Source organism: Lolium rigidum, chromosome 7 (assembly GCF_022539505.1).
Source record: "Lolium rigidum isolate FL_2022 chromosome 7, APGP_CSIRO_Lrig_0.1, whole genome shotgun sequence".
NCBI lineage: Eukaryota > Viridiplantae > Streptophyta > Magnoliopsida > Poales > Poaceae > Lolium > Lolium rigidum.
This window is the reverse complement of record NC_061514.1, coordinates 194,031,562-194,040,545: the sequence shown is the minus strand read 5'-3', so window position 1 is coordinate 194,040,545 and position 8,984 is coordinate 194,031,562. Positions and strand designations below refer to the sequence as shown.

Below are 8,984 nucleotides of genomic sequence, written 5' to 3'. Positions count from 1 at the left end.
GGACCTGGCTCGCTCGAGATCAGACTGTTCTGGGATACTTGACAAAGTCGATGAATCAAGACATACTCGCTCAGGTTATCGGCCTTGAGCATTCTTCTGAGGTTTGGGCCACGGTGGAGGATCTGTTTTCTTCGCAGTCTCGTGCCAAGGTAAACATGCTTCGTGGTGCCCTTTCCAATACTAAGAAACTCGATATGACTGCTGCTCAGTTCATTGCCAAGATGAAAGGTTTTGTTTCCGAGCTTGCCGCCGCCGGAAAAAGAGTGGATGATGATGAGCTCAAGGGATATATTCTCAATGGCCTAGATGGAGATTACAATCCCCTTGTGGCTTCTATTAATGCTGTACCATCTACCACACTGAATGATATGTGTGCCCAGTTGCAGGCGTTTGAATATCGCCAGAACATGTTAAGTGAGACTGGCCAGAGTACTCAGCAGTTTCAGTCTTCGGCGAATACAGCCTCTCGCCGCCGTGATGGAGGTCGCCCAGATTACAGGCGTGATGATCAGTATCGTGACACCTCTCGCCGCGACCATGGACGCACAGACTATCGCCGTGATGTTCAGTATCGTGACCGGGACGGTGGTGGCCAGTATCGCTACAGGGATGATGGGTACAGACGTGATAGAGATGATAGCTACAGGTCTGACCGTGAGGTTCAGTACCGTGAACGGCAGTACCGCCGTGATGGAGGCGGTCGTGATCGTGACCGTGACGGAGGCCGCTATCGGCGTGATGATGGGCGTGGGGCGCCCAAAGGTGGTCGTGGTCGTGGTCGCACTCCCACTCCTTTCGTTGATGTTGAGTGCCAAATCTGCAAGAAACATGGCCATCCTGCTAACGAGTGCTGGTGGCGCTACGCTGATCGTGACGATGATGATGATGACTCCCGCACTGAGGAGAAAGGTGCCTATGGAGTTGACACAAACTGGTATATGGACACTGGTGCTACTGATCACATAACTGGTGAGCTGAATAAGTTGCACACTCGGGACAACTACAGGGGTCGCGATCGAGTTCACAATGCTAGTGGTACAGGTATGACAATTGCGCATGTTGGTCATTCAGTTTTGCATACCCCTCATAGTTCGCTACATCTTCGCAACATATTGCATGTTCCTAGTGCTTCCAAAAATCTTTTATCTGCTCATAAAATTGCTCTTGACAATAATGCTTTTGTTGAATTTCACCCATTCTTCTTTTTGATTAAGGACCAGGCCACCAAGCAAATCCTGTTTAGAGGTCCATGTCATGGCGGCTTATATCCCCTTGTGCCCATTGCTGCCGGGTCGCACAAGCATGCATTCATCACCATCAAGCCGTCTTCTTCCACTTGGCATCGTCGTTTAGGACATCCGTCTTCATTTATTGTTCAACAAGTTCTTAGGAAAAATGATCTTCCATATTCGCCTGAAATAAATCCATATGTGTGTGATCCATGCCAACAAGCAAAGAGTCATCAGTTGCCATATCCTACCTCTACTAGTGTATCTACTGTTCCTTTAGAACAAGTTTTCTCTGATGTATGGGGTCCAGCTCCTGTCTCTGTTGGCAAACACCAGTATTATGTAAGCTTTATTGATGACTATAGCAAGTTTACTTGGATCTATTTGCTTAAAAAACGTTGTGATGTTTATCAAGTATTCCTTAATTTCCAACAACTTGTTGAACGCAAATTTGGCCGCAAAATTATTACTATGCAAACTGATTGGGGTGGTGAATATGAAAAACTCCATGGTTTCTTTCAAAAAGTAGGCATCACACATCATGTGTCCTGTCCTCATGCTCACCAACAAAATGGTTCGGCTGAGCGCAAACATCGTCATATTGTTGAGGTTGGTCTTGCCTTACTTGCACATGCATCTATGCCTCTCAAATTTTGGGATGAAGCATTCCTTACCGCGACATTTCTTATCAACTTGCTTCCCACGAAAGTGCTTAATCATCAGTCTCCTGTAGAAACATTACTTCAAGTTAAACCAAATTATGACTCTCTTCGTATTTTTGGTTGTGCTTGTTGGCCCAACCTTCGCCCCTATAACAAGCGCAAGCTTGCGTTTCGTTCCAAACAGTGTGTCTTTTTAGGCTACAGTCCTCTTCATAAAGGAGTCAAATGTTTGGATGTGACCACTGGCCGTGTCTACATATCTCGGGATGTCGTGTTTGATGAAAATATTTTTCCCTTCCATTCCCTTCGCCCAAATGCTGGTTCTCGCCTTCGCGCTGAAATTCTTTTATTGCCAGAGCATTTATCCACTAGTTCATCCACTATTCATGAGGGGATACATACTGATGATCATATGCCTATTGCACCTGTTATTCCCGTCACTGACACTTCACAGGCTGTTGATATTGCTACACCTGCGCACATGGAACAAAATTCAGAAGAAAATTCGGGTTCAAGTGATGCCATAGACGGAAATACAGCAGAAGCAGTACACACAGATTCTGAGGAGGATTTCTCTGTGCCCCTATCCACCTCGGATACATCAGCAGCACCTGGGCACTGGACGCCCCAACAAGCAGCTGCCACCTCGCCTGCTGCCCACGAGCAGGCAGCTTCACGCGTCTCTGCATCGACCTCCCGCCCTGACATGCATGCTGCCCCGACCGGCCCCTCTCCAGGCGATTTACACAAAAATAACCCAAAAGTGGAAGAAAAGCACAGACTAACCCTCCGGCGAAACTATTTCACCAATCTAACCCTTTTGTGTGGCGCCCCTCCCAGGGGCGCCACACATGCCCATGTGGCTCCCCTCCTGCCGGCGCCACTGACCCAGCCGACGTGGCTCCATCGACGCTGAGCTGGTGCGCCCATCCGACGTGGCAGCATGTGTGGCGCCCCTCCCAACGGCGCCACACATGCACTTGTAATCCCCCAAAACATACTGTAAGACAATTCCTCTGGGACTTAGCCGTTTTGCGAGGCTCGATGTGTGGCGCCGATGCCACGGGCGCCACACTAGCATGTGTGGCGCCGATGCCACGGGCGCCACACATAGAGGCTCGCGAAACGGCTAAGGACTTATCGTCCGAAGCCCCTGGATGTTTTCGACCCAATAGTTCATATAGGTTGGCATGTGTGGCGCCGATGCCGGGGCGCCACACTAGCACTTGTGGCGCCCGAGTGGAGGGCGCCACACACCGACTTTTGTTAAAAACCTGAAAAATCCTACCAAACTCCAACGAGTTACGAGTACAACATTGGACACAACAAGTAGCAATTTCATGACATACACATATAACACTTCATAGGTCACATTGTAGCACGTAGATTCAAACAACAAGTAGCATTACGGACCATGGTTCGAAATGACATAGGGTTCACAAATCGATACTTATGAATATAGAGTTCACAACAACACGTAGCACATCCTAGTTGCGTCCTCGACGTGCCGTCCTCGTGGGCTGCTTCCGGACGGCCATCCTCTTCGTCCGCTGCCTTGGCTGCTCCTGCTGCTTGCTCCTGCTGCTGCTGCTCCTGCTGCCTGCTCCTCGCTGCTGCTCCTGCTGTCTGCTCCTCGCTCCTCCTCCTCCTCCTCCTCGTCCTCCTCCTCCGAAGAGAACGGCTCGTCGTTCCTCATCCTCGACATAGCTGATCTCCGCGGCGGCCCGTCATCGGTGACAACCTTCTTTCCTCGGTTGACATAATCTTCCGGAGTGTACCGGTTTGGAGCCTTGCCCCTTGGCTTCAAGCGGTAAGCTGACCGTTGCTTGGAGGTACGCTTCGGAAGTACGCCTTGACTCAGAATTAGGTCGTCCTCAGGAGGAATCTGCACAAACATGAACACATGAGATTACAAAAGTTGAAATTAGTAAGAACATGTTTCGCAGCAACAAAATAGTCCATACATGTTCTTCAGAAGAGGAGGATGTAGGGATTTCGCCTTCGCGGCAACCTAGCAAGTTCGCTAACCGCCGCATCTTTCGTGCAGTGTTCTGCGTCATGGAACTCACGGTTACAAAGCCACCGGCACATAATTGCGTACATTCAAAGTTGCTGATCATACCTTAACGAAATTCCGCAACGGTCCGACGGGCTTTTCATACGTGTGGCTCTGCTCCCACACAACCTCGCACTCCTCGACTGTTTTACGGATCTCCTCCCGCTGTGACAAACATAGCATACACAATTTAAGCGAGCACATGGCAATCTAGATGATGTACTAGTTAGTGAGAGAATCCATTACCACGAAGTTCAGCTCGGAAGCAATAGAAGTCGATCTCCCTCTGCGAGCAAAAGTGTCGTGCTGGCTTTGCCCAACCTCATCGAACCGGATGGGGTCGTCCAAGATCTCTTCACGATACGCGCGCTTCACTAACTCGATACGCGTGTTCGATGGAACCACTCGAGGTAGTTGTTGAAAGCGGTGAAGTCGTGAGGCACAATCTGCTCGGGGCCAGCATTCCGTGCCGCTTCCAAGCGATGTTGGAACGCTGTGATGTGGCCGCTATGATGGACTGGCCAATTTGTGATCTTCCTCTGCCGCTGCCTATCAAGCCTGCAAGAATCAACAAGTTAGTTTGTACCTCTTCTATCAAGAATCTTCCATCGCATGATTCCGGAAGTTTACCCGTGAAGCGCCTTGTCCGTGTCTTGCCACGTTGGTGGGCACTCCCGATACAGCCCAAACTCGTCTCATCACTCTTTGCGGCTGGTGGTGTTCAACAAGCCACATGCATATGAGTGGGCAGCGCATACGCCGAACCGCGCCTCCTCCGTGCACTTGGGGTTTAGGTCGGTCATCGCCGCGCCAATACGGTAGTAGGTACCATATGGCTCCCATTCCACCGCAGCATACAATTATTTAGTAGATGCCGGTAGAATCAATCAAAACTAGGATTGCAACTCCGCAGTGATCGGTTACCTGCTCAGCCGGTAAGAGTGTCCAACTCCGCAGTGTACCGCCTGTACATGACCATTGGATCGCTCGTCATCTCCGAGACATTGTCCCAAAGGTATGCCCAAGTGGGCTCCCGATCGGGGAAAGTGAGGGAAATGAGGCCATGGCGTCTCGTTGAGTACCCCGGGACGCCCAAGCGATAGGCGGTCCCAGCTCCATACGGAAAGTAGGAGCATGCATCCACCAATACCGCCGCTCCCGGTCTTGCTCCCGGTCCTGCGACAAGTCTTGCTCCCGATCCTGCGACAAGCTTCGTCCAAGCTGCGTACATAATATATTTGGTTACTACTTTGTGTAGCGCACTACTATAGGAAAATAGTACATAGAACAAATCATCACCTGCCGGTAGAGGTAGGCAAGTGCCGTCGTTCCCCAACTCCACCGGGCGTCCAACACCGTAAGCGCCTTCAGCCAACACCAATGGGCCAGCTTACCCCCACCGTCGGGAAAGAGAGTCCCGGAAATCATGTACCATAAGTACACGCGGGCGTACGTCCTCCGAGTGTCCTCGTCGGCCTCTATGGGGCATTCGCAAAGTTAGTTCTGATCCAAGTGAAAGACGCGCCGGCGGGAACTCTCTCCTTTGGATTTTCACGGCGGCGGAGGAGCCCCGCCAATAAGCCCCACCATCCGCCGGCGCCACCCATCGAAGCTGTGTTCATACACGGTGGCTCGCCCTGAATAGGTAGTGCAAGGATCATGGAAACATCCTGCGCAGTAGGGGCCATCTCGCCGGCCCTCAAGTGGAAGGTGTGAGTCTCCGGCCTCCACCGGTCGACAAGGGCGGTGAGTGCCGAGGGGTTCATGTGTGGCCCCCACGGCTTACAAGGGATATGAACGGCATAAGACCGGTAGGCCGGATGAACTCCGTGTACCTCTCGTCATAAGGTATATCCGGTGTGCCATGGTAACGAATCTTCAAAGGGTGAAGATCCGTTCCCCTCTCCGTCATATGAACAGCCCGGTGCTCCCTGTCGTACTCTTCATCCGGAAGCCACACCATCCTACATGTATGAGCAACACATACAACATATTATGAGCCATTCATACCAAATATGAGCAACACATACATGAGAATATATCCAAATAAGCCATCACACATACATTCCTAACAAATATGAGTTATTCCATCAAGAATACATGAGAATATATCTAACTTTCGAATCACATATACATCACACATACATGAGAGTTCATATCCAAATACATCACACATATGAATTTCGTAAGACATACCATTCCTAGGCACATAATAGACATATGTAAGACAATAGAATGCATTTGCTAAGCTCCAATTTTGCCTTTCACCACATACATACATAAGGATTTCAACACATACATGTAAAATTTCATTCAACACATCTAGGGTTCCTATATATCTAGGGTTCCTACATATCTAGGGTTCCTACATATCTAGGGTTCCTACACATACACATTCAACACATACATAGCCATTTCAAATCTAGTTTCCATGTCTAGGGTTCATGTGTAAATCTAGCAAGATCTATGAAATTAGTGGATGAATGTGAGGGATTCGAAGGGGATTACCTTGAGGAATGGATGGGGAAGAGATTGGCCGGTCAGATCCGATGAATTTGTGGCCGATTTGTTGGGGGAGAGAGAGAGGAGGAGGAGGAACCGCCGGCCGCCTTGGGGGAGAGAGGGAGAGAGGAGAAGAAACGAGAGAAGAAGATGGTCGGGCTGGGGGCGGGCGCGGGCGCCACACTTAAGTGGATGTGTGGCGCCCGTGGCATCGGCGCCACACATGCTAGTGTGGCGCCCGTGGCATCGGCGCCACACATCGAGCCTCGCAAAACGGCTAAGTCCCAGAGGAATTGTCTTACGAGTATGTTTTGGGGGATTACAAGTGCATGTGTGGCGCCGTTGGGAGGGGCGCCACACATGCTGCCACGTCGGATGGGCGCACCCGGCTCAGCGTCGATGGAGCCACGTCGGCTGGGTCGGTGGCGCCGGCGGGAGGGGAGCCACATGGGCATGTGTGGCGCCCCTGGGAGGGGCGCCACACAAAAGGGTTAGATTGGTGAAATAGTTTCGCCGGAGGGTCAGTCTGTGCTTTTCTTCCACTTTTGGGTTATTTTTGTGTAAATCGCCCCCTCTCCACCAGCGTCTCCCGCTGCACAGGCTAGCGCCAGGGAAAGCACAAGCAGCCATCACTAGCTGCCGGGGCAGATTCCTCTGGATCCTCTTCGGCTGGATCTTCTACGAATACACATCCTACAAATCATGATGTGCAACCTCCTTCACCACCACCTGCACCACGTACTCGACTACAAAAAGGTATTCGAAATCCGAAAATTTATAATGATGGTACTGTTCGGTATGGCTTGTTTACCTCTACAGGAGAACCTAGTAATCTCTCAGAAGCTCTTACTGATGATAAGTGGAAGCATGCTATGGAAGAAGAGTATGAAGCTCTTATGGAGAACAAAACATGGCATCTTGTTCCCAACAATCCCAATAAAAATCTTATTGACTGCAAGTGGGTCTATCGCATCAAAAGATGCGCTGATGGCACTATTGATAGGTACAAAGCCAGACTTGTTGCAAAAGGCTTCAAACAACGGTATGGTATTGACTATGAGGACACCTTTAGTCCCGTTGTTAAAGCAGCTACTATCCGTCTTGTTCTTGCTATTTCTGTCTCCAAAGGGTGGAGCTTGCGGCAACTGGATGTCAAGAACGCGTTTCTTCATGGTGTTCTGGAGGAAGATGTTTATATGAGACAACCACCTGGGTTCGAAGACCCTCGCTTTCCGCATCATATTTGCAAACTTGATAAATCTCTGTATGGTCTTAAGCAAGCTCCTCGCGCCTGGTATTCTCGCCTAAGTTCCAAATTGTATGAGCTTGGTTTTACTCCCTCCAAGGGCGACACGTCTTTATTCCTCTACAACAAGAGAGGTATCACTATCTTTATATTGATATATGTTGATGACATTATTGTGGCTAGCTCCTCTGATGAAGCCACCTCAGTATTGCTCCAGAATTTAAGTACTCACTTTGCACTAAAGGATCTCGGCAACCTACACTTCTTTTTGGGCATTGAAGTTGCACAGTGTTCTGATGGTCTTATGTTGACACAAGCTAAATATGCTGCCGACCTACTCGCCAAGGTGGGGATGACTGGGTGCACCACTTGTCCTACACCATTATCTACTACTGATAAATTGTCTTTACATGATGGTTCTCCTCTTGGTCCCAAGGATAGTAAAAACTATCGCAGCATTGTTGGTGCACTACAATATTTGACTTTGACACGTCCGGATCTGTCTTTCTCGGTGAATAAAGTATGTCAATATCTTCATGCCCCAACCACTACTCATTGGACTGCAGTCAAGCGCATTCTGCGATATGTACAAGGTACTCTTAATATTGGACTCACCTTTCAGCGGTCATCTTCCACTCTTCTTAGTGCCTTCTCAGATGCAGATTGGGCAGGTTGTCTTGATGATAGACGTTCTACCGGTGGATTTGCTATATTCTTTGGTCCTAATCTCATTTCATGGAGTGCTCGCAAGCAAGCTACTGTGTCACGGTCTAGTACTGAAGCAGAATACAAGGCATTAGCTAATGCCACCACTGAGTTAATTTGGGTTGAAGCACTTGTTCGAGAATTAGGAGTTTATCTTACGGAACGTCCATGCCTGTGGTGTGATAATCTTGGAGCTACATATCTCTCAGCAAATCCTATATTTCATGCCCGCACTAAACATATTGAGATTGACTACCACTTTGTCAGAGAACGAGTTGCTAACAAACGGCTTGACATCAAGTTTATTTCTACCAAGGATCAGGTGGCTGATGGTTTCACCAAAACTTTAGGTGTTAAAGATCTTGATGAGTTCAAACGTAATCTCAACCTCTCTCGTGGTTTAGATTAAGGGGGGCTGTTGAATAGAGTTGTAATACAAGTCTAATACGGTATAGAGTAGTACTCTACCCATATTGGACCCATCATGTATATACTACGTATGGGGTTGTTCCATACCTATATAACACGAAACTCGAGCTCCTAACGGTGTATCGATTCCCCGCACAGCGATAAGTGAAACACGA

The 8,984-nt window shown here is 49.1% G+C and overlaps 1 non-coding gene across 1 annotated transcript; it reads left to right on the top strand.

Annotated features, from left to right (window-relative positions):
• The first annotated feature begins 260 nt into the window (after window positions 1-260).
• Window positions 261-396, top strand: LOC124679937. The gene has a single exon (XR_006995352.1). It is a non-coding gene; the product is annotated as a small nucleolar RNA Z247 (small nucleolar RNA).
• Window positions 397-8,984: the final 8,588 nt, after the last annotated feature.